Here is a 26,352-nt window from a genome sequence, read left to right as displayed (position 1 = left end):
TTGTCAGAGTAAGACAAAAAGGGAATATTTTGCGAGGGGAAATGTTCCTTAGTTAAGCTCTGTGGATCAAAATAAACACGTCCATCTCTTTTTTTATGATCAGCATTTTTTAAACCAGTTTATTAACATTATAATCCTCATCTTATAGTCATCTTAAATTAAATTATGATCTTTTCCCCTTAAAACAGTTGATTGAATCCTTACATCTCCATCTTTTACATTTTATTTTTGAATTTGGTTTTTGCAACATGGCTCTTGTATGTGGTCACATAATGGACTCAGACTGTAAGTTTAGTGTGACCACAGTCCTTTCGGTCTTTAGTACTTCAGTTACTGTTCATTTATTTTATTTTTTTTGTTATTGTACTTTTTAAAAATGTGGTTTAAGTTTATGTGTTAAACTTGACAGGTCTTTTTTGATGAGAGCAACATTAATTGAAAATATAAGCAACTGTGGGATTTGTGTGTGAACTGCTGTCTCTTTTCACAAGTTTAAGTTGATCAATTGTATCACACGTGATATCTACACTGACATTTACTGAAATGGGCACACATCCTGACAGCATTTCACTCATGTATACAGTATTAATTGGTGTAAAAGCCGCTTAAACATGATGTGAGGCCAAAATTCCAAATGAAACAAGCGGAAAATTGAATTATTACAGCCGCAGATATTGCTCCAGTTTTTACATTACATAGGTGCAGAAACACTGAACTGTGATATGTTTAAAGATTCAGTTCAAATGTTGCCGATTCAAACCAAGCCTTCACAAACTCCACACCTATGAAATGCAAGATTTTCTGTCCACTTACCCAGCAATGCATTTTTGTTTTTTTTTTTTTTTTTTGCAGAATTTTTCCTAATTCAGATTTGAATTTCGTTGTACAGATTGGTACTGTACTACTTTAGTGTGATAGCTGACTCTGAACCCTGTACACTGTTGACTTGGCCGGCAGACGCTGTTCATACCTCCACCACTAGAGGGAAGTGTTGGCTCTGAATGGTCCTCACTGAAACGCCGAGTGAAGCCAGAGGAGGCCGGAGACCAGGTCCCGGATGGCGTGGAAGTTTTCCCCCCGAGCCGACCGGCGCGGAGCCGTCGGCAGGTAACAGTCTTCGTGCGTGAATGAAAACTGTAGAAACATCGCCGGAAGGGGGGGGTGAAAACGTTGCTATCACCCAGTCGGGGTACAACCATTAACTACTCAAACTGCTCCCACCTAGTCAGCCGGAAAGTTAAATATCCTCTTGGCTCAAAACAAAAGCATTTTGTTGACCTTGGGGGTTGCTATATTGTTTATTGTTGCATTGAAAGAGGATGTTTTTATGTAAATTTGTAGTGCTCTGGTTGTGTGTAGGACTCACAGTCAAACTGTCAGCCAAACCAAGTTACCCTCTTTAGTTTTTCTAGCAAACATTTGCCAAACTCGCTCTTTTTTTCTTTCTTATTTTTTGTTTGTTTGCCTAAGCCTCATTAAAAACACTAAACCCTTTTAGCTATTTGCTAATACAGTTGCTTGCACACAACTTTGTAAAAATGTATTTTCTCTCCGTCTCATGTATCTACCCTGCAAACAGCATTAGCTAAGTATGCTGTTCATGTGTGTATATGCAGTGTGACCGCACCCTCATGTCTGTGCACCTTTTGCTGTCAATTCACAGATGTGGATCACCATCAAAGTGTGCTTCTCCCATTGAGCGAGGCATCCACCGTAGGCTAGACCCTTCAGGAGTAAGAGAGCCTGTATTTACTCCAGGGATTACATTACCACACCAGAGGCCTGCCAGACAGACCCACGGACAGACACGCTGCTTCACCACCCAAGGTAAAGCCTCTTCTACTGATGGGTGTAGTGGACGGTTCAGGGTAGGTCCAGGGACTTCATGGTGTGCCCCTCTTTTCTGTGGCGCTCGTCCTTCTGGGGAGTGTGTTGACTCAGATGGGACGAGTAAACAGAACCGCGGTGAAGCCATGTGGGCGCTCCATTCTCATGGAGCCCCGGCCCAGTGGATTAGGCTAATGCGGGCCGAAGAGGGGGGTGTTGCGGTGCGGCCCTCCCTGACAGGAGGTGATGGATTAGGGCTTTGTCAGGGCCCATGTCGGCCTGAGGGACCCAGTGATGAGGGAGGGAGGGAGGCAGAGGGGAGATCAGGGCCCTGGGGCAGCCCAATCCCGGGATCAGCGACATGTTGACAAGGGATTAGTCCATTTGCAGTGTTGCTTCAGGAGCCGAAGTCTCAGAAACGGTTAGGGAAAGAGATAGAAAGTGTACAGGCACTGGACAGTGATATGAGGTGTCCAGAGACCTTCGACTGATGGCGTGAAAGGAGCAATTACTGATTATCTGGTGTCACAGGTGGTCGTTGTTACAGGTGAAATAATACCTGGACATGATACCACTCATGGCATGATATTTGTGCCACCAGGTTCTGTACATGTTTCTTAAATGTGCAATCAAGACAGAAGAAAATGCAGATTTCTATGTCAACTAATGATTGCTCCCTTTTCTCCCTTTTGAGATATAAAAATCAGTAAAAATCAGCTGCTGTAGCAACTGTTAGGAATGAAAACCTTCATCATCTTGATTTCAGTGGCACAGAATTGACAACCGCTGATTTAACAACAGCCATAAATCCCCATGCATGAGCAGAGATTGAGTTACAGTAAATGCTGGCGATAGCACTCCTCCCTGGAAACGGCACTGCCATGATATCTCAGCCACATTTGCCTCCTTCGTCAAAATGTGAAAACCAGATTGTGTCTTTTTATGGGTAGCCTTTGAAATCTGGCACACTTGACCCTCCCTCGGCTCTAAATTTTACTGCATGCTCTGGTTTATTTCTGGAAGCCTCCTACACTCCTCAGCTTGTTTAAGACGCCTGCCCAAGTGTGCCTTTTGTTTACTTTGCCAGTTGGGAGAAAGAGTAAAGTGAGGTGATTAAGCATTTGCATGAGGTCTTGAACACCCCAAGAGAAACCACAAGGAACATTTGGACGGAGCCTTGTCAGTCCACAGTTTTTGGAACTGTTGAGTAGATGGGATCCTGAGGAGAATAAATTACCAGCGCTTGGCAATATCGCCCACTGGCACTGTCTCCACATCTGGGCTTTGTCTGAAGTTATTAAATGTGAAAAATGAGTTCTCCTCAGTGATGTTGTGGTAAACGATACAGAATGAAACTGTTTGCCACGAATGCTTTCTATCCTCTAGATTAAGAACATTAAATGATGCTCTGTTTGTCATTTATATTTGCCATATCTCAGAGGATGGATTTGTACTGAGGTTACACCGTGTTCATCTGAAACACAAATACATTTTAAGATGATGGAGGGGGGGGGGAGTCGGGGGAGAAAAGTGAGACGTGACGCAGAGATAGTGACTGACATGTGGCAAGGAGGCACTGATCGGTCTCTTGACGAACTTGTCGCCTCTCCACGCTCTGTGTGTCAGGGCCTGGCACTCTCCTGGTGTCAGGCGTGGGTGGCCTCCTGACACGCGTTTGAATGTGTGTGTCACGTCCGTCTGTGCTGAAACCACTCCTGAACACACACCCACGTAATGACACTGACACGTTGCCATCAGGCCCACCACCAAGCCCAGACGGAGTCCCTGGCAAACACAACCTGTATCTCTTCCCTCGGATTACTCCCAACCTCTCAGCCTTCCCGTTGCTTGCTCTTCCTCTCTGAGCCTGTCAGTCATTGGTTGAGTACAACCACAGCCATTAACTAGCAATTTGGGCCTGAATGATTATATTTAATGTAATTACGACCATGAGAAACAGAAAGAGTGCCTTGGGAGTGGGCCCAGTTCTTGGACTCGGTTCATGTCAAAATGAACCCTGTGCTGTAAATTGTAAGTACCTCTGCAACTGTCACTGACGAGTGTGCCAGCTAATCCTACACAGGCGTCACTCATAGACCCCACTCTGTAATTGCCTGCTAGCTGGAGCTGCTGTGTAATTTTTGACGTGGCTCTGTGGCTGTGGCAGTGCTGACAGAATAAGGGACTGGAGATTTAATGCTCTGTTTCAGCTTTCTCCCAAGCTTCAGACTCTCTCTTTCTGCTGTATTGGTGAACCTTTTTATTTCTAGCTTCAATTATTTTCTGGGATTCTGCGGGGCTAAACTCAGGCTGCCAAGGTCGCTGCAAGAAGAGCTCAGTCTGGCAAGAATTAAAACCAACTCTTGCGTTGGTTGTAGCGCTGGATATGGGGCTGGCAGGTACTCAACACACAAGCCTTTGTTTTTGCAGCAGAAAGCACTACTAAGATCTTATTAATTCAATTGGAAATTTGGAGCGATATCATTCATATTCACCGTGGAAGGCCATTTGTCTTCACATAACAGATGTCAGTCCATTTGCTGACACGCTACATATTCATTCCAGTGCATTCCTGCAGGTGTGTTTGTAGGCGGTGATCTCCCTGTGATGCTCCCACTCAGCATAAAGAGTGGGAGGAGGAGGAGGAGGAGGAGGAGGAGGAGGAGGAGGAGGGAGGCTGACTATTTAGTGACAATAGCCCCCCTCTTGATGCTCTCCGTGGGTGTGGGCGGGGCCCATTTAAAGGCCATTCAGCCGCTGGCAAGACCCCCCTGAAGACGCCCCCACATTCTGGGGATGACTACCTGCCCAGGATCTCTCTCTCTGCCCATCTGTCCCCTTAAGAGGCTGCAGGAGAGTCCCTCCTCTTCCCTCCTTCACCACAGTGCTCTTGGAGAGGCTGCAACCCCCCCCCCAACAGACACATACAAACCAATGGGTGATTGCTGCGTCAGCTCTGCATCAGGCTGACAGTGCAAACGGAGCAAGGTTGGGGGTAAAGTGTGTGCGCGTATGTGTCTGTGTGTAGGAGGGAATAGACTGCTGTTGTATTTGTTGGAGAATGAGTCGGTGTGTATGTTTGTGGGTGGTTGAGCATTCATTAGCGCTGATGGATGTGTGTGTGTGTGTGTGGGTGTTTGTGTAAGGGGAAGGATGGGTGTGTGTGGGTTTATATGTAGGAGGAATTCAGTGGGTGGCTGTGGGCGTTTTTCTGTGTAGGGGGTATACTAATACAAATATATTCCTCATATGTTGATTTAAATGTATATACATAAAAAATGTAGTGATACTATTAATGTTTTACTTCTTTAACTTTATTACAGATTTTTTTAAAAACGATTTAAAAGACAAACAAAAGCTGTTAGATGCAAATATCTGAGGATTCTATAAACATTGACAGAACAGTCACTGCTCAAGGTCCACTTACTTGCTTGTTCCGGAGCTTTTGACTGCATGTTATAGCGCTCATTAGCAGAGTGGGTTTTGTCATTTACCATCGAAATGTAGAACAATTTTCCTCAAGGTCCACTTGCTTTGTTTTTTTGACTCTTTCATATGATATAGTATACACTAATTTAATATATCCCTCTCTTTGCCAAAGTTCTTGGACGCAAAACCTGTAAGACAGTCATTTTAATACCTGATAGCTACATTTTAATATTTTGTATTAATGCCAGTTTTTTGTTTAATTCAGATAAATATTTAGCTTTGGGATATTTTTGACCCAGATGATCATATCATGAAATTTTTAGTGTCATTGTGTGGGTGTGTTTTCTCAACAACGTGCCCTTGTTTCTTGCAGTGGGGCGGCAGTTTGTAGCCTTATTCCCCTAACTGGGGCTGTAGGAACAAGCACAGTGTGACCTTCATCCCAGCGTGCTCAGCCCATTAGTCCAATTTACTCAACTGTCAACTCCAAATTCACAGTCTCATCCATTCTGAGAGCAGCAGGTTAAAAGAAGAAAGGCGTTCTGCATTCCTCTCGCCCTCTTGGTTTTAAACCTCACGGTCTATGCACAGAAACTTGCTGAATAAACCTTCCTCTCTGTCCAGCAGTGAAAAACCAAACCTCATCCCCCTCCCTCAGTGGGAGGATGACTGTAGATGAGTTAGCTAAACACTTTCTGGCAAGCAGGCACGCCGCCGGCTGCACACACGAGGCCTGCAGGCGTGGGAAAGACCTGACTCTGATAATAAGCAGCATTTGGCCCATATAACCTCTGCAGGCCCTGGCTCGGGCTAGTTGTCTCTTTCTCCCTCACTTGTTTTCTCTCTCTTTCTCTCTGTGCAAGGAGGAGTCACAGGAGAGGAGGTCAGCCAGGGAGAGGCCCACAGCTGCGGCTGCGAGGTCCCAGTGTGTTTATTTGGGCAAGCCCAACCAAAATAAGCTCCAGTCAGGCATTGCTCCCGAGGACTGGGGCCACCACCGCTGCGGTGCTTTTCATCCTAACAATGGGGAAAGTGCTCTGGCCGAGGAGGGAGCTGCACAGCACAGTTTAGCGTAGAACAGCTGCCTCATCTATGGGGGAGGAAGTGCACTGCAGATGTAGACAGGATAGATGGTTCATGTTCCCACACCTACTCCTGTTGTACAGTTGTTCACCCATGCTAAGCGGTCAGTGAATGAGTTCCTTTGTTTAACATGAGAAGGTTCGCCTGTGGAATGGAAATGCCACAGAGTGGAGATCCAGAATTAGTACAGTGTTTGATATTTACTCGAAATAGGTTACATACGTTGTATAATGTGAATATATATATATAGAACTGTGTACTGTATCAAAATAAGTCAGACAATGCTACATGTTGTCTTGGCTCTTTTGGCGTACTTTAATTTTTAAGGTTGCAGTGTTGTGAATGTTTTTGTGGACTTCAATAGGAATGTGTGGTTCACTTGATAATGAATAACGTAAAATAAACCATCAACACAGTTGCCCTGTCTTTTTTTTATTGGGAAACAGCACACTGTTGTCTGTGATCAGAGAGTAAAGAGCTCTAAGTTAAACAAAGTAACAGTTTGTTTCTGCTTAGTCTAAGTAATGGTGTTACTCTTCACTGTGTTATTAGTTACTATGACATAAGCCAAATATGGAAGGGCCGTAAAATGCATAAGGTCACAACAATGCCTTTGATTCACTGACCTGCTGTGCTATCACTCAGGTGATCTATACTGGGGGTCAACAGTTCTTTTACATGCAGAATAACAACATCCCCATCCTGCTTTACTCATCACACTATCGAGCACTGACCCCTATTAAAAGGGTCATCCAGCCCTATGCAAAGGTGCACAGGTGTGCCCCAGGACTCGCAAGGCTGGATGACTGACAGCTGCCCGCCCACCGTCCCCTCTAGCTGCCAATCAATCCTTTCCACCCTGGCTGCCTCTTCTCTGCTACAGCTCTGCTCATCTGTTACAGGCCGTAAAGTTGACAGAAGATTAGTTGTACTGCTTATCTTGTTTGCCCCACCCATCCCACCCACTCCTTCATTGCTGTGGAAGTCACCATCTAGGTGTTTATCTGTAGTTCTCCCCGTCTCATACCTTGCCAATGCCCAAGGCCTTACCTTACCTTAGCATGCCTCCTCCTTTTGACCTCTGCACAACCTGTACAGGACTCAACATTTCCAACTCTTTCCTTCATCAACAACCCTTTCCTTGCTCCTGTCGGTCAGTCAGCACCCTAGGTAAAAGCCCTTGTTGTGTTTGCCTAGTGAGGCCCCTCTTGGCTCTGACAGTGGGGGAGCAGCATGGGGCCACAAAGAGGGACACGTGTCAGCAGAGCCGACAGACAAAGCAGGTGCTGTGGCCGAAGCTTCAGGCGGGGCAGCTGTCCATCAGACCCACTGCACCCAAAGACTGGCCACATCACATATGGCCAATGGATCAGGGCCTGATTGATTGACAGCGAGGGTGGTGGTGGTGTGGGTCGGAGTTAAGCCTTCCGGAGGAGACTGACCTTAAACTGACCACAGCATTACTGAAGTCAGAACTGCAAAATGTATTATTCTGTTGTCATGTGTCCTGGTCGAGCTCATTCAAAGGAACAGTAAGTAAGATTCCCTTTGTATCAGAGCACAAAGTGGCTTAAATAGCCAGTAGAGGTTGATTATTGACATAAAAACTTACTTTTCTTTTACACTTTGTTTCAAATTTCTTTTTCATCTTCTTTTTCATTTCAGCTGCCATTTATAGCTGTAACAAGCAACAGATGCCAACATACAGTATCTCCCACATCTGCCAGCTCTCATCTGCCCCTAGTTTCTGCTACCTGCAGGATGTTCCTAGCAAATCACCACTTCCAGTGGGCCCCAATTCTTAACAGTTACACCCGACCTCCTCTGAAATTAAAATGCAGAAATGCAGACTGCCCTATGAGATTCCTCTACAAAATTTGCTGTCCTCCCCCACCCCTAACCCCAACTCCCCTTAAGCATTACTCTGAGGTCTGACAGCAAGTGGGTGACTTCTGACATGTTGCATTGATCTCCTGGCTGGGAAAGAAGTCAGCCTGACAATGGAGAACATGTGTCTGTTTTAGGACAAGCCTTAACTTGTCTGACTCCCTCATTTAGGATGCGCCCACAGAAAAGCCATCCCTTGGTTAACACTATTTCAATTCTCAGACAGGAATTCTCCTGTGAATTTTCTTGGTCTGACTTGTTTGAAGTACTGTAGACATGGTTGTTTTTTGTTTTTCATCTAAATAGATAATAGATTCGCCTTTGATTCAACAATCTGCATCGTAGCGCACTTTCTGCTTGGTGGGTTTTGTTGGTGGGTTAGATTCAGGGCTTTTTTTGGGGTTCCTTTAAAGTGGCAGACGGGACAAATGTGTTACTGTCTGTGTGTGATTAGGTAGTTTTGTTCCATTGCTGTTTCTTCCATGTGAACATTAAATAAGAGCCAGCCCATTTCAGAAATGTCTTTGATAGATATTATGAATAGCTAAATTCATTTATACTGCTTTGAAATTGCTCATTCTGCTCACATTAATAACTGGGATTATGATTGGGACGTGGCTAAAGGATGATTTAGTTTACATTTGGCTGTGGAGTTCAGATCTTTCACAAGAATTGTTGCTGTATTACCGAAACATTGATTGTTAGAAAACCACACAGTTTTACACTCTAACGTGCACATAGAGCAGAGCCGTGTGTGCCTGATTCACAACTGGCTTTAGAACAGAGTGGAGTTGGTCGTATCTATCCTGGGCCTGCATGTGTATGTATGTGTGAGGAAGAGAGGAAGAATTGATCCCCCTTGATAAAACTGAGCTTCCAGATCTGGCAAGTATTGCATTTGTGCATCTGACTGCCTTAGCAGCCTGAGGCATATTTGTACTCGCAGATACCTACAGAATTTGTTGTTCAGAGCACCTTTTAAATGACACAAACTCAGTATGTGCTGATGGGGATCTTCTTGCATCTTCTCCTGCTTATTTGGCTCTCAATGGCAGCAGGCTAAACAAGCTAGTATAGTTATGTTTCTCCCCAGCCACATCCTTCTGCTCCTCTTGGGGGATCCCAAGGTGTTCCCAGGCCAGATGAGACATGTAATCCTTCCAGTGTGTCTTGGATCTGTCCTAGCTTTTCTTTTCTAATGGACATGCCTGGAAAAAAACCAAAGTACAGTGTTCAGAATGGTTCCTGAGCTGATGCTTGAATCCAACTGGCTTCTTATGTGCAGCAGGGCTACTTCTAGTTACTTCTAGAAGTCTGAGTTCTTCACAATGTCTCGAGGGGTGACAGCCCAACTACCCTGCGAAGGACAGAAGCACCTATACTATTGAAGAGAAAGAACTTCATAAGATAGTACCCAATTACACGGTCAACAAATTAGTTATGATGCCTAAGATGTGAACACACCATAGGTGTTACTGTTCATGGTATGACTAAATGCCAAACCCTCGAGTCTTCACCATTGTGGGAAAGGGAAAGCAGAATTTACAGGGTCAAGGAAACCTACTTCAGGATATTTACGTTGAACAATAGGTAGACGTACTGCGTTGTTTCAGTTTCTGAAAGGAGGATTTTGCCATTGATTGCTTCTCAGTTTTGACTTGATGCTTGCACATGCTCATGACAGCAGGGTTAAATGGATCAGACCTACTCATCAGTGTTGACGTCTTTGAAGTACTTGCTAAAATAGTCACTGATTGCTGCAGGGTGAAAGGTGATTACGCCATGCTGAGCATTCTCTGCCAGACTGTTTGTGTCTAGAAATTTAGTTACTTGCTCGAATGTGTCACCTGTTCAGGACAACAGCCTTAATCTCCAAATTGTGGTTTCTCATGTCTAATGTTTAGATGAATTATGACTGATATATTACAGTATACACTCTTTGGAGGTTTGGTGCAACTTACGTCACCAGTATGAGTCATGAAAGCATCGAAAAGAAAGCACCTATACTATTGAAGTGAAAGAACCTCATAATATAAAAACTGGACAGTGGAGCTATTCTTTTCCTCTTTTCTACTCTAGTATGCATGGAATGCTTTCCTTCTCTCCTTTTATTTTTTTTGTCAGGGTGAGGTTATAAGTGGGCTGAGAGGTCTTTCTAATGTGTATATGACTTTAGTGTGAGTCCATTGGTATGTTGATGGCAGATGGATCACTCGACCTGAATCAGAGACGTAAAGTTGATTTCAGGGTGACTGAAAGGTTTTGCACTGAATCTACCATGGTTTCCAAAAAGAAATATTCTTCATCTGTCAACCCTCTCAAAGTCAGTGAGTGAGTGACAGAGTGAGGTGAGGACAGAAACATCCAAAATGAAGGGCATGTGGTCAGTAATCTAATGTTAGAAGTGTTAATGCAATATCTTTCCATTAAGGTAATAAACCTATAACAAAAAAACAATTAGCAGGTAATGATGTCATAGCCCTTTTAATGTAATACATTTTCTATCAGTGTAATAAATGTAACATACAGTAACTAAAGTATTTTTTCCCCTTTTGACAGAAGAACTATCTGCATATTTGGTTTTATTACATTAGCAAGTCCATCTCCAGTGATAACACATTAGTCTTCCATTTACTGTATCATCAGTCCCTCCCAGGTTTAGTACCAATTTAATCTGCCAGATTAAACTTTTGATTGAGTCTATGTTTTGATGATAACTAGAATATAACTCATCACATTCATGCTCTTCATACTTTTGCAGATGTGTGAACTGCTAATATTTTGGCTTGTAAATCTATCAGTACTTCAAATAGCACAAATTTCAAAATTATTATCAGATGTTCAGTTCCTACTCTGTTGCAGCTGCGGTTATTTAGTAATTCCCATTGCGATAGTGGGAATTAAATTTCATCTTATCTTAGTTGTATTAGAGCCCCGACAATTAGATTTCATTAAATGTGTCACTGGCAGTCATACATTGTGTTTTGTTTTTAACTCCTACAGTCTTTGGATCTCAGATGTAAGTATCCATTTTGACACTGCTCTTTTTGTGGCGACGTAAGAAAACATATTTAGTCATCTAAAATTTTAGGAGACCACAGTTAATTGACGTCACCCCTCCTTGCATCAATCACAAACTGAAGTGTGGTGTGTGCGAAAACAACAGCAAGTGTTCTGGTGAGGAGTAGGAGGGTGGCGAGAGTGCCTTTCATACCTAAATTAATTTGTATTCTGATTAATGCTGCATAGCTCAGCTGATACACCAAGCAGCAGGTGTTGATGGCGTCAATCTACGATTAAATAGCTTTCATGCCTAGATTTACCTGTAGTTTAAGGGAATAAACTACATTAATTCATCTTTATTTTCAGTTGAATCTCACACATCTCCCCTGTCTTTTTCAGGGCAACAGAGGCCCTCACTTACCAAATCACTGTTTTTCCCTCCATTACATCTGTGACCTCTGATAACAAAAAACACATTAACCAGTCATTGTCTGATGTTCAGCTCCATTCAGAGCCAGGAGTCATAGTCAAAAATCAATAGCCTACGTTGTTTTTTGTCTCAATGAGCCAGCCACTATCTCCAAAAGCAGAAGCTTCTAATTAGTCGGGGGCAGAGTGGATCATCCAGGGATGTTGATTTCCAGACTCTTCTTCATGAAAAGAGGAATGGAACTTTCTATGGCTCAGGTGAGAATTGATGTATCCCCGTGCACTGGGCAGAAATGAATCACTTGTTTGTGTTTTCTGTCCTTATTTTGTTGGAAACTCATAGATTCTGTATGTTGTCTGACAAATGTCCAACACAGAAGTCTAGTATTTCAAGCTTACCTGTGAGATGTCACTTTGGCATTTGAAGCTCTCATATTTACAAAAAATTTTGTTTTGGAAAAGTCATCTTGGTTCCCAAGGATATTATAGCTCAGTGCTTCTTCCCATGATCTCCCTGTGGACAGATGGCAAGCATCTCACTGCTTCTTCCTGCAGTCGTTCAGGGATGACGAGCTGGCACTCAGCAACATTCTCCAGCTCCTCTCTACCCTGGATAAACACCGAGCTGCTTGATTTCCCTACAAAGTAACGTGCACCTGAACTCTCCTGCTTTAGTTTGTGTCCAACGGGGCTTTGATGTGGGTCATGTTGGGTCAGCCCCTCCACATTTCATGTCTGACCCGAAGGGGAATGCTGAATGGCCTCCCCTGTCTATGATTCCTCTGTGGGGAGAAAACACACATACTCGATACAACAGGCTCTCTTGTTGTCGCTCTGTGTGAAGGCATTCCCACCTGTGACTGGGACTGTGAGACGGGCGGAGGGATGTGTGAAATATCAGTCTTAGGAGGCTGAAGGCTGGGCAGCAGCTCAGAGAGACAGAGGGAGTGGGCCAGCTGTAGATCTAATATCACCTATGGGCCCGCTGGCTGGGAAGGCCTACCTAATATGATACACATGTGCTACATCCTGTCTGAGCCACTGCCTGGCTTTGTGGCGCTGAGTAGAGGCATGGAGGGAGGGAAGTGTGAGAGAGTGTGTGTGTGTGTGTGTGTGTGTGTGTGTGTGTGTGTGTGTGTGTGTGTGTGTGTGTGCTTGTGTGTGCTTGTGTGTGTGTGTGTGTGTTTGTGTGTTTGTCCATTGTATGCAAGTGTGAGGGCAGCTGGAGAGCACTCTTGCCATGTAATGATCTGCCAGACCACAGTGTTTATAGCATTAGCTGGAATTCATATTGTTAGCTTTCACTGATTACCATGCCAGTTATGGGAAAACTTAGTTGCTGTCGTATGAAGACAAAAGCATCACTACGCGTAGCTTTCCTCTCTAATTTTGGTATGTAGGGGGAGAATAAATGAGTAAGAATATATGCTCTAATGACTGTTTTAACTTTGAGGCCAATAGGTTTAGCGTAAGAAGTGTGGGTATTTTGTGGCTACCAACCTGACAGCAAACAGACTTTGTGTACGAGTCAGGTGTGTTGGAATGTGTGAGTTAAGCAAGGCCTTGCCATTATCATAAACTTTATCTCTAATTAACTCTCCAGTGGTTACTGATTGACCCTGTTACACCTGGTGGATATGCCAGAGCTTTTAGCAGCCTCGTCAAGGGAGAAAAGCTCTTTTGATTTAAATCCACCTTGAGTCTCCAACTTAACCACCGGGTAAAAAGAGTTTATAATGCAACCCTGGCTGACACCGGTGAGCTGAGATTATTCCGGAAGTGGAGTGGTGTTGAGAGCACATTAGTGTATCCTTACTGAGTCTTACTGGATAATAACAGTCTGACTACCTAGTATCCATATCCCTCCCCCCTCTACCAAAATAGCCATGCTTTGATGGCTTAAGATTAATTACCAATTAAAGAGTCTATAACTTTATCTTCAACTCCCGCTTAAACTGTATTGTGGTATCTGGAGCCAATTTAGGGCAATCATCAACCAATTTTAGAGTTAGCTGGGAAATGGTGCTTGGCCAATTAGGAAAATAAGGTGCAAGAGAGAGAGGCTAGCTTGGATGATAAATCCTAAAATAAAACCCACATAATAAGGAACTTTCACATTCAGTGCTCTTAATTAGTGAGTTCTCTTTTGTCTGAAATCTTCTAGTCTTATACTGTGTCTATACTTAAATTATTAAAAGGATCATGATTCTTTGCTTGGTTAGTGAACTGCACCATTGTGCCTGGGAGACTGATTACCAGAGGCTCAGCAAGGGCTTTTGGGAGCCACATGCCTGGCGTGTTCTGAATGCTGGTCTCCTGAGGAGAGGTTAAGGAGCGGAGTCAGCACCTCCCTGGGAGCTGCAGACTTGCTCTCTGCCACCACATCATCCATCCTCAGGCCTAATCGAGTTATCATATCAACAAATCTCCCATCAGGGGCCCCACAGCTGACACTTTCAGAAAGATACCCACAGAGGGACAACAAATTTTGAGCAGCAGGACGTTGCTAAGAGAAGAGCTGAGGCACCTGACAAGGTCTCCTCTCCTGCCCACGGAGAGGGCACTCCCGCTGGGCATCACACTGCTCTCTGGCCCCTGGTCAGGCATGTAGCACAAGAGCAGGGAATCAGGACAGCCATAGTTAATGCTGCTCACAATAGGCTGAGGAAACAATGGAAGCACTATATCACCAAGACTGTCAATAAATTTAAAAGCAACCCACAAACAATTAGCTGAAAGGCCAGCAAGGTTTCATGTCCATAGGCGTCAGCTCTGCAGGCCAACGCAGTCAAACTGTCCACCCACGTGCAAATGGCAGCTGGTGATTCTGACCAGAGAATACGTTCACAGACTTCTGTGGATTACCGTCTGACCTTTTGGTTTGTCCCTCAAAAATACACCACATGCTGGGCCATTCCTCTAGTCACGGGATGGTTTATGACTGCTTTAATGTGGGAAATGTCGCCCAATAGTTTGTCTTTGTGGCCATATAGAGTTACGTAGTTTATTCACTCCATGGTTTATATTGTTGGCAATATGAACCAGCCAGCTTTTTCCTTAATGTTTAATGATGATGATGCCAAATGTTTACTTTGTGTGATGATACTAAGTAAATCTAGCTGTTTGTGCTGATAATTTCTAACTTTTGAATATTGGTTTTCTTAACAAACTCCTCAATTATGCTCTCTGGGTTTAGCTAAATGAGGCTAAAGTGAGTCATCAGCAAGTCCAGGATGGCATAATGTCTCTTGAGTTGATTTTTGTGAGATAATTTAAAAAGGCTTTGTTTGCATCATCCATGTAGCTCTAAAATCATCCAACATGAAAAACAAATGCCATCTTTGATTTGGGCGAGTGGGTATGAAGTCCATCTGTTCACAATACCCTAACAAGAACAAAACGCCCTTCGGGGCAATCAGAACTCGCCTGCCTTCCATGACCAGAAAACTTGGGAGGCTCTAAACTTACTTCTGAAGTGTCCCAGTTTGATGGAATCACTTAAATAGGTTGGCAAGCGATAAACAGTTCACAACAGGATGACAGATCAAGCTTGTATTTTACTTTTGGCAACAGATAGTTTTGCGACCACATTTCTAAAGAAGTGAGCTAGCCCAGGTTTTGTTCATTAGCAGAAGGTTTCAGGGAAAACATATGCAAGGGAAAAATAAAAGATGAATCAATGGCATCCAATTTGTGAAATTAAATATATATTAAAAAAAAGTCTTTAAAAGTTGGCAGCTCAAGTCAAGGAGTTCACTACAAGTGCCTGTGGTGGGGGAAAAGCAAAGCATGAACATATTCTGCCTTTAGAGAAACTTTAAGAAAATCTCTGGCCAGATTTAGGTGCAGCCTCTTAGCATTCTCTTGATCCAGTGCATCTATAAATCATTCGTCTGACCACCACTGCTCCCCACCACTGACCAGCTCGACCCATTGGCCAGGAGCCAAGCCTGTGTCTGGACAAGGCCCTGACCCATGAACCTTGGCTGGAGCCCCTGGGCCAATGGGGCGAGGCCATCAGAGCTGCGACCCCAGCAGCCAGGGCTACCTGCTGCTCTGGCATAATGCAATTGGACACAGCCATCAGAATGATGGAGCACAGGGAATTCTCCACGCTGACCACTCCAATGGCTGTTGACCACTGCAGCCAACACTGGCATAGGCCCCTCCAGAATGTAAGAAAATGGCCCTTTTGATATAATGTCACAGATGCCTTTTTGTGTTGCTGACTCACATCCATATTGTGTTTTAAAGTGTTTTAGGTGCTGCAATTTGGGCCCTTTCGAGGGGGCAGGGCATGGAAGGTACTGTTTTGTAGGGGTATTGTTTTCAAGCAAGCATTCTACTTAGTTGGTAAAAGTAGTGAGAATAGTCTTAATGGAAAACCCGCTCTCAAATGCTTTAGTGAAGTTCAAGTAATATTAAAACATGTTTAAGATTTAGAGTCTCTTTATGCTAAAACTGTGCTTAAATACATGAGCCATTAATTACTTAGTTTACACATAAATATATAATGTAAACCTTTAATGTTTGCCCCAGGTTGTTATTGTTATGTCACATACTGTAGTAGGTAGGCCCAAACTCTGCTCCTGCTGACATTTCCTCCCTCTGTCGCCACTTCTGTTTTGTTAATGGCATGAGGTTCACACTGGTAGTATAATTACTAACATTAAACCAACCAAGAAAGACTCTGCAGGATGCTAGCCCCATGAAGCCCAAACTGCTGATTGCCTATTAAGAGAAAAGGTGTGCCAGTGATTCCCTCCCTGGCTCCGCGTAAACTGAAGGCATGCCAGTGTATTCATAGAGGTGTAACCCCCTCCCCAACAAAAAAAAAAAAAAAACACCTGAGGGACACCCTCCAAATCAACATATTATCATCCTCCATTACCTGCAGAGTTAAACTATCAGTGCAAACAAATGCACCTGACCGACAGGAAGCTTAGGCAAATGACAACTGGGGGAGGGGGCACACAGAAAAGCTGAGTGAATTTCAGCTGGGAGCGTTTGCATTACAGAACAATGTGACAAAGAGAAGCACCTGGATACAGCTCACCTGAACTGATCGAGGATGTCTTCTTGAGAGTGGGATTTAGAGTTTCCTGTATCATTCATTTATACACCCCAGTTGGAATGTCATAAAATGTATGGAAAAAGTCATAATGTGGTGGAAATTTAATACACTAGAAATGTCACCATTTTCAATGTACTGCAAGCAGCTGCATTTGAATTAGGTGTGTTTTGTGATGTGATGTGTTTGTCCCGTAAAGGGATGGATAAGCAAAATTTGCTATAAATGTAATTTTCAGTTGGCGTCATCCATCACATGCATAATTTTAGGTGACTGTCACAACTGTCATCCATTTTTTTCAGATCTCTTCATAGCACCAACATCATAGTCATGCTTCAGACCACTTACTAACCCAAACTCATCATGATGCTGTAATTATTCCTGAGTCACATTTTCATAATTCTGTGGTATATGTGTCTAACATCATATTGCGTTTAGTTCCTGAACAGTAGGTTTGCTTTAGTACATACACAACTAGTGAGAACCAAATATTTAGACAATCAAAAATACTGGAAGTTAGTTTTCATATATTTCTGATATTCAAAACTCTTTTGGCACTATGTGAAGTTTTCCAGTGTAGTAAACCTCAAACTATGAGTTTGTAACCATGTCGAAACATTGTTTTTGCAAATACTTGACTGAGGCCCAGTTCAGGTGAAGGGTCCTCACCCAGGTCCATTAGTACTGAACAGAAATGTGCAGGTTGTCCCAGAAATGTTCAGAGCATGCATAAGAGCCGGGATTTATGTTGGTGATTCTAAGATTAGGAAGATGCTTAGGAAATCCAAATTGACCTTCAATGAGACATCAATGCTTTTTTAACTTATTTTCTTGCTAATTTAATCTTTCTTGCTTATTTCAGAAACTTTCTTAAATAGGTAAATTGTCATATGTCTGCTTTGTGGTGACCGTCTTGTGTGTGTTTTTGATCCCTCCAATCTGTAATATGCTTTAAAATATAAAGAGTCAAAAACATTAGTTCCTAGCAGTGCTTTTTCCCCATCAACTGCTTTTCTGTTATTTTAAAATTCAGTTTAAATTTATTTATTTTATTGATTCATTTCCTCTTAGTTTCTTTTGTTATTTGCTATTTTGTAAATGTATGAATTAAAATCAATAAAAGAATGAGATTCCTCTGGAAGAAAAAAATGTGGAATCCAATAAAGTCCAAAGTTTGACCTTACTATGAAATTAGTCATTGTTCTGACTTTTAAAACCCTAGGGCTGACTTCAAAGCATATTCAATATGGGCCAGTAGATCCCATTACTCATCTCTGGAGAAGTTTAGTTTGGGGTCCTGACACTTTGAAAGGGGCTGTAGGCTCGATACAATGTCCTCTATGTCTTTTGCGATGAGCCAGGGTCTCCAAGCTACACAGAGAGAGGAAGAGAGAGGGAGGTGGGCGTGGTATTATGTCCTAATAGGCCAAGCTGGACAGACAAACCGATAGCAGCATCTGCCTGCTTTGTCACCGGAGGAAAATTTAATGGAAGAACTGAGCGCCAAACGTTCAGCAACACCAGATGAGGACAGAGATGGATGTTTGAGAGGTCACAGGCTTCTTCTGGCCAACGGGTCCAGCTTCTTATCTCTGAATCTCACTGGCCAATCGATTGGTTGTGGTGCATTAGTCATCAGATAAATCCAGGTCACTGTTTCTTTCTCTAGCCCTGGCCCACGGGGAGAGAATTGTCAGCCTTCATGTATGTGCCACTGTATGGAGATGGATGAACGTTCAAGCAAATACGTTACATTAGTGTATCAGATAAGTTAGAAAGTTCATCGTTATCTGAAACGTAATTATTGTGGAAATATTTAGGGATTTTAAGGATGTGACTCAGGTTGATTTTTTTATTCTGTTAGTTTAGATTGATATGAGATTTTTGTTTCTTGTTTTATTTTTTATTTTTTTGGTGACATCTTTGATCACGAGAAGTTCTAACTCTGGAGCTTCTCAGTGAAGGGGGGGAGGGGGCTTCCATCATGTCTAGTTCTGTTCTTCTAATGTGTTGGGTCATTATCTTGCTGTGGGATGAACCCCTGACCAACCAGTCTGTCTTCCTTTGTTACTTGCCTTTTTCTCAAAATTCTCATAGCAATATATAGTACTGCTTCCTGCAATACAGTATTGTCCTAATAATGCGTCAGAGGGTGATGTAATGCAGTTTGTTCAAATGTTGCCTTTTTACAGAGAAAAGAGGTGTTTTGCATGAAATTTACATGATTTTTCAGTTTTTGGTGACCTAAGTGTTTTGTTTTTTTTTGTAAGTTTGTTTGTTTGTTTTTTAACCTTGGGCCATTTACCGCTTATTTTTGTACAATTTAATGCTATTCACTGGACTTGAACTTCTTAAATTAAAAAAAAAAAAGAATTGGAAAAATGGGGGTGTTCTTAAACTTCTGACCGGTAGTGTATTTAATATGCATCTTTCTGTATTGCCTCATCTCACAAGCTGATTAGATTCCTAATAATGATCAAGTAATTGTGGCTGTATCCATAATATACCTGTCAGCATAGAACTTTGCTGCAACAGAAACCAGCATGTTAAAGCCAGAGACCCATTTTTTAAAAAAGCAGATGAAGAACAATATATAAAACATCCCTGCTCACCAAGTAAAAGCTTGTTGGAAATGCTGGAACTAAGATACAATGTACTTTGTCGCGACAAGAAATGCATCCTCACATTCGGGACTGTGCATTATTCAGGTGAATAAACCCAAAAAATTCAATGTCTTAAAGGGGCTATAGTTTTGAAGATGTTTGACAGGGGAGATGGGGGTGTAATGTGGCTTTACATGGCTTGAGGGGCTTCAGACAGAAATCATGGTCCCCTGCAGAGTAGCCATTAGGGCACAAGACGAGGGGAGCCAAGAGGATGTCTGCACTCCAGGGATGTAATCCGGTACCATGGGCTCTGCTTTGGGAAAAAAATAGTTCCACAGTTCCTGAGCTCTCTTGGGTTCTGGCAGGTGCTTTAGTTCACCAACAATTAGCTGTCCCCACAGTTTGGCTACTTTTGTGGCTGAATTAAGCCCATAGGAGCATTAACTCTGGTCACATTAGCTCAAATGGAAAAGTCAGCAGGGGCACCTTTTTCAGCTTGGTTAACTTTATTGTTTCATTTTTTTTGTTGGGATGTTAAACAATATCCAAATCCTGACTTAGTCGCAAGGATCTTTTCATAAAATGTCAACAAAAAAAAAGAAGACTGAAAACTCTGAATGTGCTAACAAATTTCTTTACTGGTATAGTCAGTAAGTTGTGAGTCAGTAGCAAATTCTGGTCACAGTTGATATTATAATGATGTGAAGGGCCACTATGTTTGACTCCATCCTTCCACACAGTTTACTTTTTCTCATAATTGGCTTCTTCTGTTCTCAGTTCTTTGGTCTATGAGCATTTACTCAGTGCTGTTCTTCGTGGAGTCTTTATAGGCTCAACTTTTAATCTTGGTTTTGGAAACAGTCCTCTTCTTATCGGGAAGCTTTGAGCTGCTGCATGAGAGTGAAATTAATTGTGTGCTAAGCAGAGTGGAATTAATGGCTTGCACTGAAACCTGTGGCCACAGCTGGCTTAGCCCTTCGCCGATCCCCCTGATCCTGCTTGTTACAGAAGCTTGGCCATTGTAGATGGTGAGATGATTGTGTGGTTTCAGCCTCTTGTCTCTGTCTCTTTTGTCTTTCGGGGGAGCACAGGGATCTCTCCTTTTGTCTGCCTCCATGTTCCTTTCAGGCGGTATCACAGCTGGCCCCTTTAATTCACTCAGGACATTGGGTGATTCTGCCCCCCAGGAGACTACTGTAAACACACAGCCCCCCACCCCACCCCACACCACCCCACCCCACACAACCCCACCCCACACACACACACACACATAAACGGGTTGTGTTCTGCATTTAAAACATTTTGACTTTCAGCAAGGAGAGCCACGACTACTTGATTATTGACAGGTGCTTTTTAGGGCTTGTCTTATGATCAAATGCATGGCTAGACCTTTTAAATCCTTAACTTTTCCCTAACAGCTGCTGGGGACATGTACCAAATATGTTGGCATTCATGTATATTTTATTTTCCTTGCACAATCACTATCCAGTTGGCAACTTAAGTTTCAACAAAGATATTTGAGTCAGGTTTACAAATACATCCGGTTGTCCCTGGGAATCCCCAGCATGTGTTGTCTAGCCATCTGCCCACTTTAAAGATGCTGACACATTGTGGTCTGCAAATAGAACTACTATACCGTCAAACAATTACCCTAAACAGCTTGGTAATTGGTTTATGGTGTCTAGAATGATGGCCTGCAAAATAAAACTACAGGATGCCCACAAAAACCTTACATGGCTGTAAATATGTATTAACCAGAAAATGGGCCTTGTGTGGGATCATTTAGATGAGACAAAGACTGGCCCTTGGACAAAGAGGAAATATGCAGTAAGAAAGAGGGGATTCTACTTAGCTAATGAGTTGCTCCATAGAAATGTAAAGAGGAGGGTCTTTAGGAAGAGCAGTTGCCCCGCTGGCTGGGCCTGATAGACTGTAAAGTGCGGAGGTCCGACTACTGTGCGCACTGTCCATTGTGGCCATGCTAATTCACCCAGATCCCCAGTTATGTCTCGGTGGCACGAGGTGGAGGGGGATAAAGTCATTATTGGAAGGAAACTCTCCAATAGACCAGAGAAGAGAAAGAGGCTTTGTTAAGTGTTCGTTCTTTAGGAATCTCAAAGTGAACCACCCTCCTCCAGCCACAAATAAAAATAAGACTGCTAACATGTGCAATGGAGGACTAGCCAATTTACCTCAGGGTCCTTCAGTGTCAAGGGCCATGTCAGACAGTGCCTATTCTGCCTTGTGAGAAGTGGTCAGCCATTTAGAGGAATTGACAGAAAAACCCTTGTGTCAAATGAACATCACATAAACAGACTTACATGAAAACACACAGACAAGCCTTGTTCTTCTGTAAGTTTCACAAGGTGTTTGAGTATAGACAAAGGACTTCTAAGACGTAATGAACAAAAAAAACATTCCCAGTGATGCAATTTCTCCAGAAGGGAATGCAATGAAAATGCAAGACTAGCGCAACAACTAAAAACAAAAAAACACTGAAAAATTCCTCAAACCATCAGTATCTTAAGATATATTTGTATCAAAAAAACAACAACATGTAAAGCATTGTCCGAAATAGTACAGCTGCTCATTCTATATACCAAACTTTAGGCCAATCCCTTCATTATCACTTCTAAATGGCTGAATTAGGGGGATATCAGTGTTTTTGTGTTTGGGAAGATGGGGACTTGGAGATTATACAGCCGATTGAAATGTAAAACAGCTATTGCAATTACCCATAACCTCAGCACGAACCTTGCCTGAAACAATGCAACTAGTTTCAAAGGCGGAGAGGCAGGCGCAGCCCTGAGAGGCACAACTAGATAACAAGAAGGCATCGTTAAAGGTAAAGGAAGGGAAAAGATAGAGAGAAGAGATTTTTTTTTTTTTTAATTTTTCCTCACAGTGATATGGTCAACAGAGGAGCCCCCTCAGCTGAACACCTTTTTGAATCTTTTTTCAGTGGGTGGTAAAACCATTTAAGATAAAACACAAGGTTAGGTCAGTTTTCTTTCTGTGCTTGTAATTTATTCTTTTCAGTATCACACAGTGTGATATAAGACTTGTTTTGTAAATAATACACAATTTGGATTCGATACTTTGAGGCTGCAAAATGTTAAATATGAAATAATGAAATGCAACGTGTAAGAATTATCAGGCAAATAATGTGAGGAAAATAAAGCGAAGTTACAGCTGTTCTTATTGAAGACCTTGTCCAATTCGCAGAGGTGTTAGCTGGTTTTGGTTTGTGCTGCTTCAAACCCTTTGTTGCTGGACTGGTCATCTGCTATGTTCTGTCATTTCAGAGAGCTGTGAAAGGTCAGTCAGCTTCGGAGACAGAGCTGGATTTAGCAGATATTTGCATATAAATGTCTCCAATACAACCCAGTATAGAGAATATATATGGGATCAGCGCAACTGCTACCTTTTTAAGAGGGCTCTGTGTCCTTTTTTACCAGGGAGGTCTTTTGACTTAGCTAAGTGCACTGTTTCAGCCTATGTGTGTTGGAGGGGTGGGGGGCTGAAGCACACACTACCCCACACACACATACATTCAGCACACACCTAATCTCACCCTCCTTGAATCCCTCAGATGGATAGATTTCTCTGTTTTGATGTTAGTTGCTGCCCCCTCAATTCCAGCCTGTACTTACTCTCTGTGTTGGCACTGAGACCTCAGTTTACACCCAACCCACTTGAGAACAACGTCGATCCCTCTTCAAATCTGCTTCGCCGGCAGCCCCCAGTATGAAGTGCAGATGTGGGACATGAGCCGATCTGCTCCCTGAGGTGTTTGTCATCTCCATCCTCTCTGTGAACACACTGCTTTCTCTGCTACTCTCACAATATGAGGCAGAGCTCTTTTGTCTGAGAAGACTTTAGATGGAGATGGTCAACTCTGTCCAACACAGATTGAGGTTGGTGGGTGCCAGAGGAGATCGTTTGATGTTTGATAGACTGTTGCCGTTTCTGCTTTAAAGGCCTGACTGTTTAGGTCTTGAGTCGTGTCTTAACAAGTATTCCTTAGGTTGCCGTTTGCATAGATTTGCATATTGGCCTGAAAATGAGCTTTAATCAAGAAGTGGGTTTTGGTGTCTTTACGTTTTGGAGTGAGTTGTTCAGCCTGTTGATTAATAGTTTAATTTAATGGTTAAATTAATAATAATCTGAGCATGTTGTAGCTTTTGAACCTAGTGTCCAAGTCTTTTGCATGCTTAAAAGCCACATCAACTGAACCAATTCTGTATTAAATTCTTTATTTATAATAGCTAGAAGTCTGCACAGTGATATGGTCAACAGATAAAGTTAATCACAATCACTGAACTCACAAATAAGCAGATAATGTACAGGTAAAAAAATGAAGAGTGTTAACTAGCAGTGTGCCCAAAAGTGGTATTTTTACAGCAAAGGTTATGTGACCCATGGACCTCACCAAGTGAATACTAGCACTTTCAAGCTATGTTAATGCAGACAGGTATTACACTGTTGTCTTACAGATCACTGCCGGCAGTGGGTTCAACTCTGTATTATTTAGTGAGTTTTCACAGAAATGGTAAGAAATGTCTCATTGGTATTTTAAACACAGTTGGTGGAAGCTTTGTTGGTCCAAAAAACCCAGAACATTTTGTGACAGTAGAACTGAAATATAGACATGAACTAACTTGTGCATCTTGATGCGTGGCTTCCAAAATCTGATTACAAAGAGGACATCTTTGCATTTATATCCATGAATGGTGAAATGTTGAATATTTCCCGTCCAGTCTGTTTTTAGCCTTTTTTTCTCAAAATCATCATTTTTACACAAGAAATCTTGCAATGCGGATTACATTTGCATCACAGAAACAAACTCTGACTTTGTAAATAAGACCTAAATGAAGGTGAAAGAACAAAAAACATCGAGGGCTGCTCTTAGATTTTCCTTCACTGTGAAAAGTATTTAGTTTTAGTTGTGCTGCCTCATATAACTCTCACCTTGCATGTCGTGGTAGAACCTCCAGAACCTCCCAATTTGGTACAGTGCGTCTAGTCTGACTTTATAGTTTGTTGTAACTTCCTGAAAAAAGTCACCTGACCTTTGGGAAGAAAGAACATTAACTGTTGTTTTGATGGTCTTCTTTACCCATTTTCAGCATGAGATGATGATGACTGTAAATTTGGGTGAGGACAGAGGTCTAAACAGCAACCTACTGTATCTGCCCTTGCTGCGCAGCACAGGGGCCTCATTGACGTAAACATGTGTCAGCAGAGAAGATGGGTGCCACTGTTTGGGAAAGGAAGCTGTGTCTCAAACCGCTGCCTTTAGCCTCAAGGTGTGAAACACATTAACACCTCTTAAGCCCAGTGACACACTATCTTATGTATATGGAAATTCCACAATGTAGCAGCAGGTGAGAATTAATTTGAGCCATTCTCTATTCAGCAGCATCACACAGCAACGATGTATCAGCTGACCGACATTCCATGGTAATGTGACGCTCATTTTCACTGTGTAACAGTGCTGATAAGCGTTGCGATGATGAGCCGAGTCCTGTGACCCGTGTGGCTACTTTATGGTCTTCCCCTGGCCATGCTCCAGTTTTAGGTTTAGTCCAATGGTTGCCAAAGGCAATAAGTTCTGGTCATGTGGCTGGGTGTTGTGATGCGGGCAGGCGGGTGGCGGGGGCTGAGATGACAGAGGAGAAGTGATATCACCATAAGGCACTCTCAAACCATATGCTTGTAACTGAAATTTTACTAAATAAATATCCAGCAATAAGAGGCCTATCATAATGCACTTTCATGCTGGTATTATGCAAATCCGGGTGTGTCTGACAAACAGATGTGGGAAACGGAGCTGGTATGATTCATTCAGAGCTGTCTGTTCTGTTTCATTTTCAATGCATTCCAAACAGCCCTTAAAATAGAAATAGAAAAATTCATAATACAGTAGCAGAGAGAGGACTCATTCTCAACTCTAGACCAATGTGATATCATTTTGGGGGAGAAAAGCAGCTCGATATGATGGGAGAGGTGAATATGTGTTTAAAAAATCTTATTTTAGAATTTTTAAAATTAAACCTTGTTATGTAAGATTAAGTTACCACTAAAGTTTTTTTTTGGTTTAGAGTATGTACATCGACATTATGAAATTAAAAATAGAAGAAAAGACGACTTAGCTAGAATGTCCTTGTAAGACATGTAACTATCTGATGATAACATGAAGATAACTAGAGGCTGAAACATTGCTGAATGAAATGCTAATTGAGTATGAGTAAGGAAATCCATTTTTCTGGTTTAGTGACTTGTCTCCTGCCTGGTCAGGGTGTTGCACTGCCACCTCGCAGCCTTGCCACTTCGACATCTATAATTATACTGTTTAACACGTACAATCCTGTGGCAGGCAGAGGCATATAGCATGTTTGAAATAGGGCTGAAGAGAGTTGTGGGGTAAATCAAGGTAATGAGGTGCACCTGCAACAATTAAACCTCACCTAAATACAACTCAGCCCCCACACACAACGTTGCATGTCAGACATGTTGGAAAGGCACAAATTCCAACATTCCAAGATCTTTGCATTTAACTGAGACATTTTAACACTTGGTAACAATTAGACAAAGGCTTTCTCCTTCTCACACTGAAGAGAGTTATCATGTTGTCTGTGATTTCTAACAAATATTGCAGCAACTGATGCCAGGTAGCTATAATCCGAAACCTGTGAAAATGCAGTGCTGATTGTGCCTGTCAGGTCAGCAGTAGTTTATTTGTAATGATGTCTTGAAGTTAATGTGAACAATGTTTTAATGCTAAAACACAACATGCAGCACCTTTATTTTCAGCCTTGCTGATGCATAATTTTGTGTGGCTTTGGTTTTTGTACCAAATTAAAATTCCCACAGAGCAAACTTCTGTCTTATTTTTGCTTCCCTCTTTACCACAGACTAAGAAATCAAAATTTACTAGAGCTGCTAGTCATTATGGTTATGGTTGGTCATAAAGCAGATGATAAGTACACCTTTAAAGTTAGGCCCATCGATACT

At 42.4% G+C, this 26,352-nt stretch overlaps 1 protein-coding gene across 3 annotated transcripts in view; it reads left to right on the top strand.

The window, feature by feature from the left end:
* The first annotated feature begins 1,009 nt into the window (after positions 1-1,009).
* Positions 1,010-26,352, top strand: part of her6 (hairy-related 6) — a 56,636-nt gene continuing 31,293 nt past the window's right edge. Inside the window, exons 1-2 of one of the 3 annotated variants that reach the window (XM_040129692.1) lie at positions 1,010-1,107; positions 1,664-1,827. The gene's annotated coding sequence lies outside the window, so the exon portion shown is untranslated. Of the gene's footprint in view, positions 1,190-1,663; positions 1,828-26,352 lie in introns of all 3 variants that reach the window. The other 2 variants (XM_040129693.1, XM_040129691.1) reach the window with 2 other exon arrangements.

This window comes from Xiphias gladius, chromosome 6 (genome assembly GCF_016859285.1).
Source record: "Xiphias gladius isolate SHS-SW01 ecotype Sanya breed wild chromosome 6, ASM1685928v1, whole genome shotgun sequence".
Lineage (NCBI taxonomy): Eukaryota > Metazoa > Chordata > Actinopteri > Istiophoriformes > Xiphiidae > Xiphias > Xiphias gladius.
This window is presented reverse-complemented; position numbering and strand designations above follow the sequence as displayed.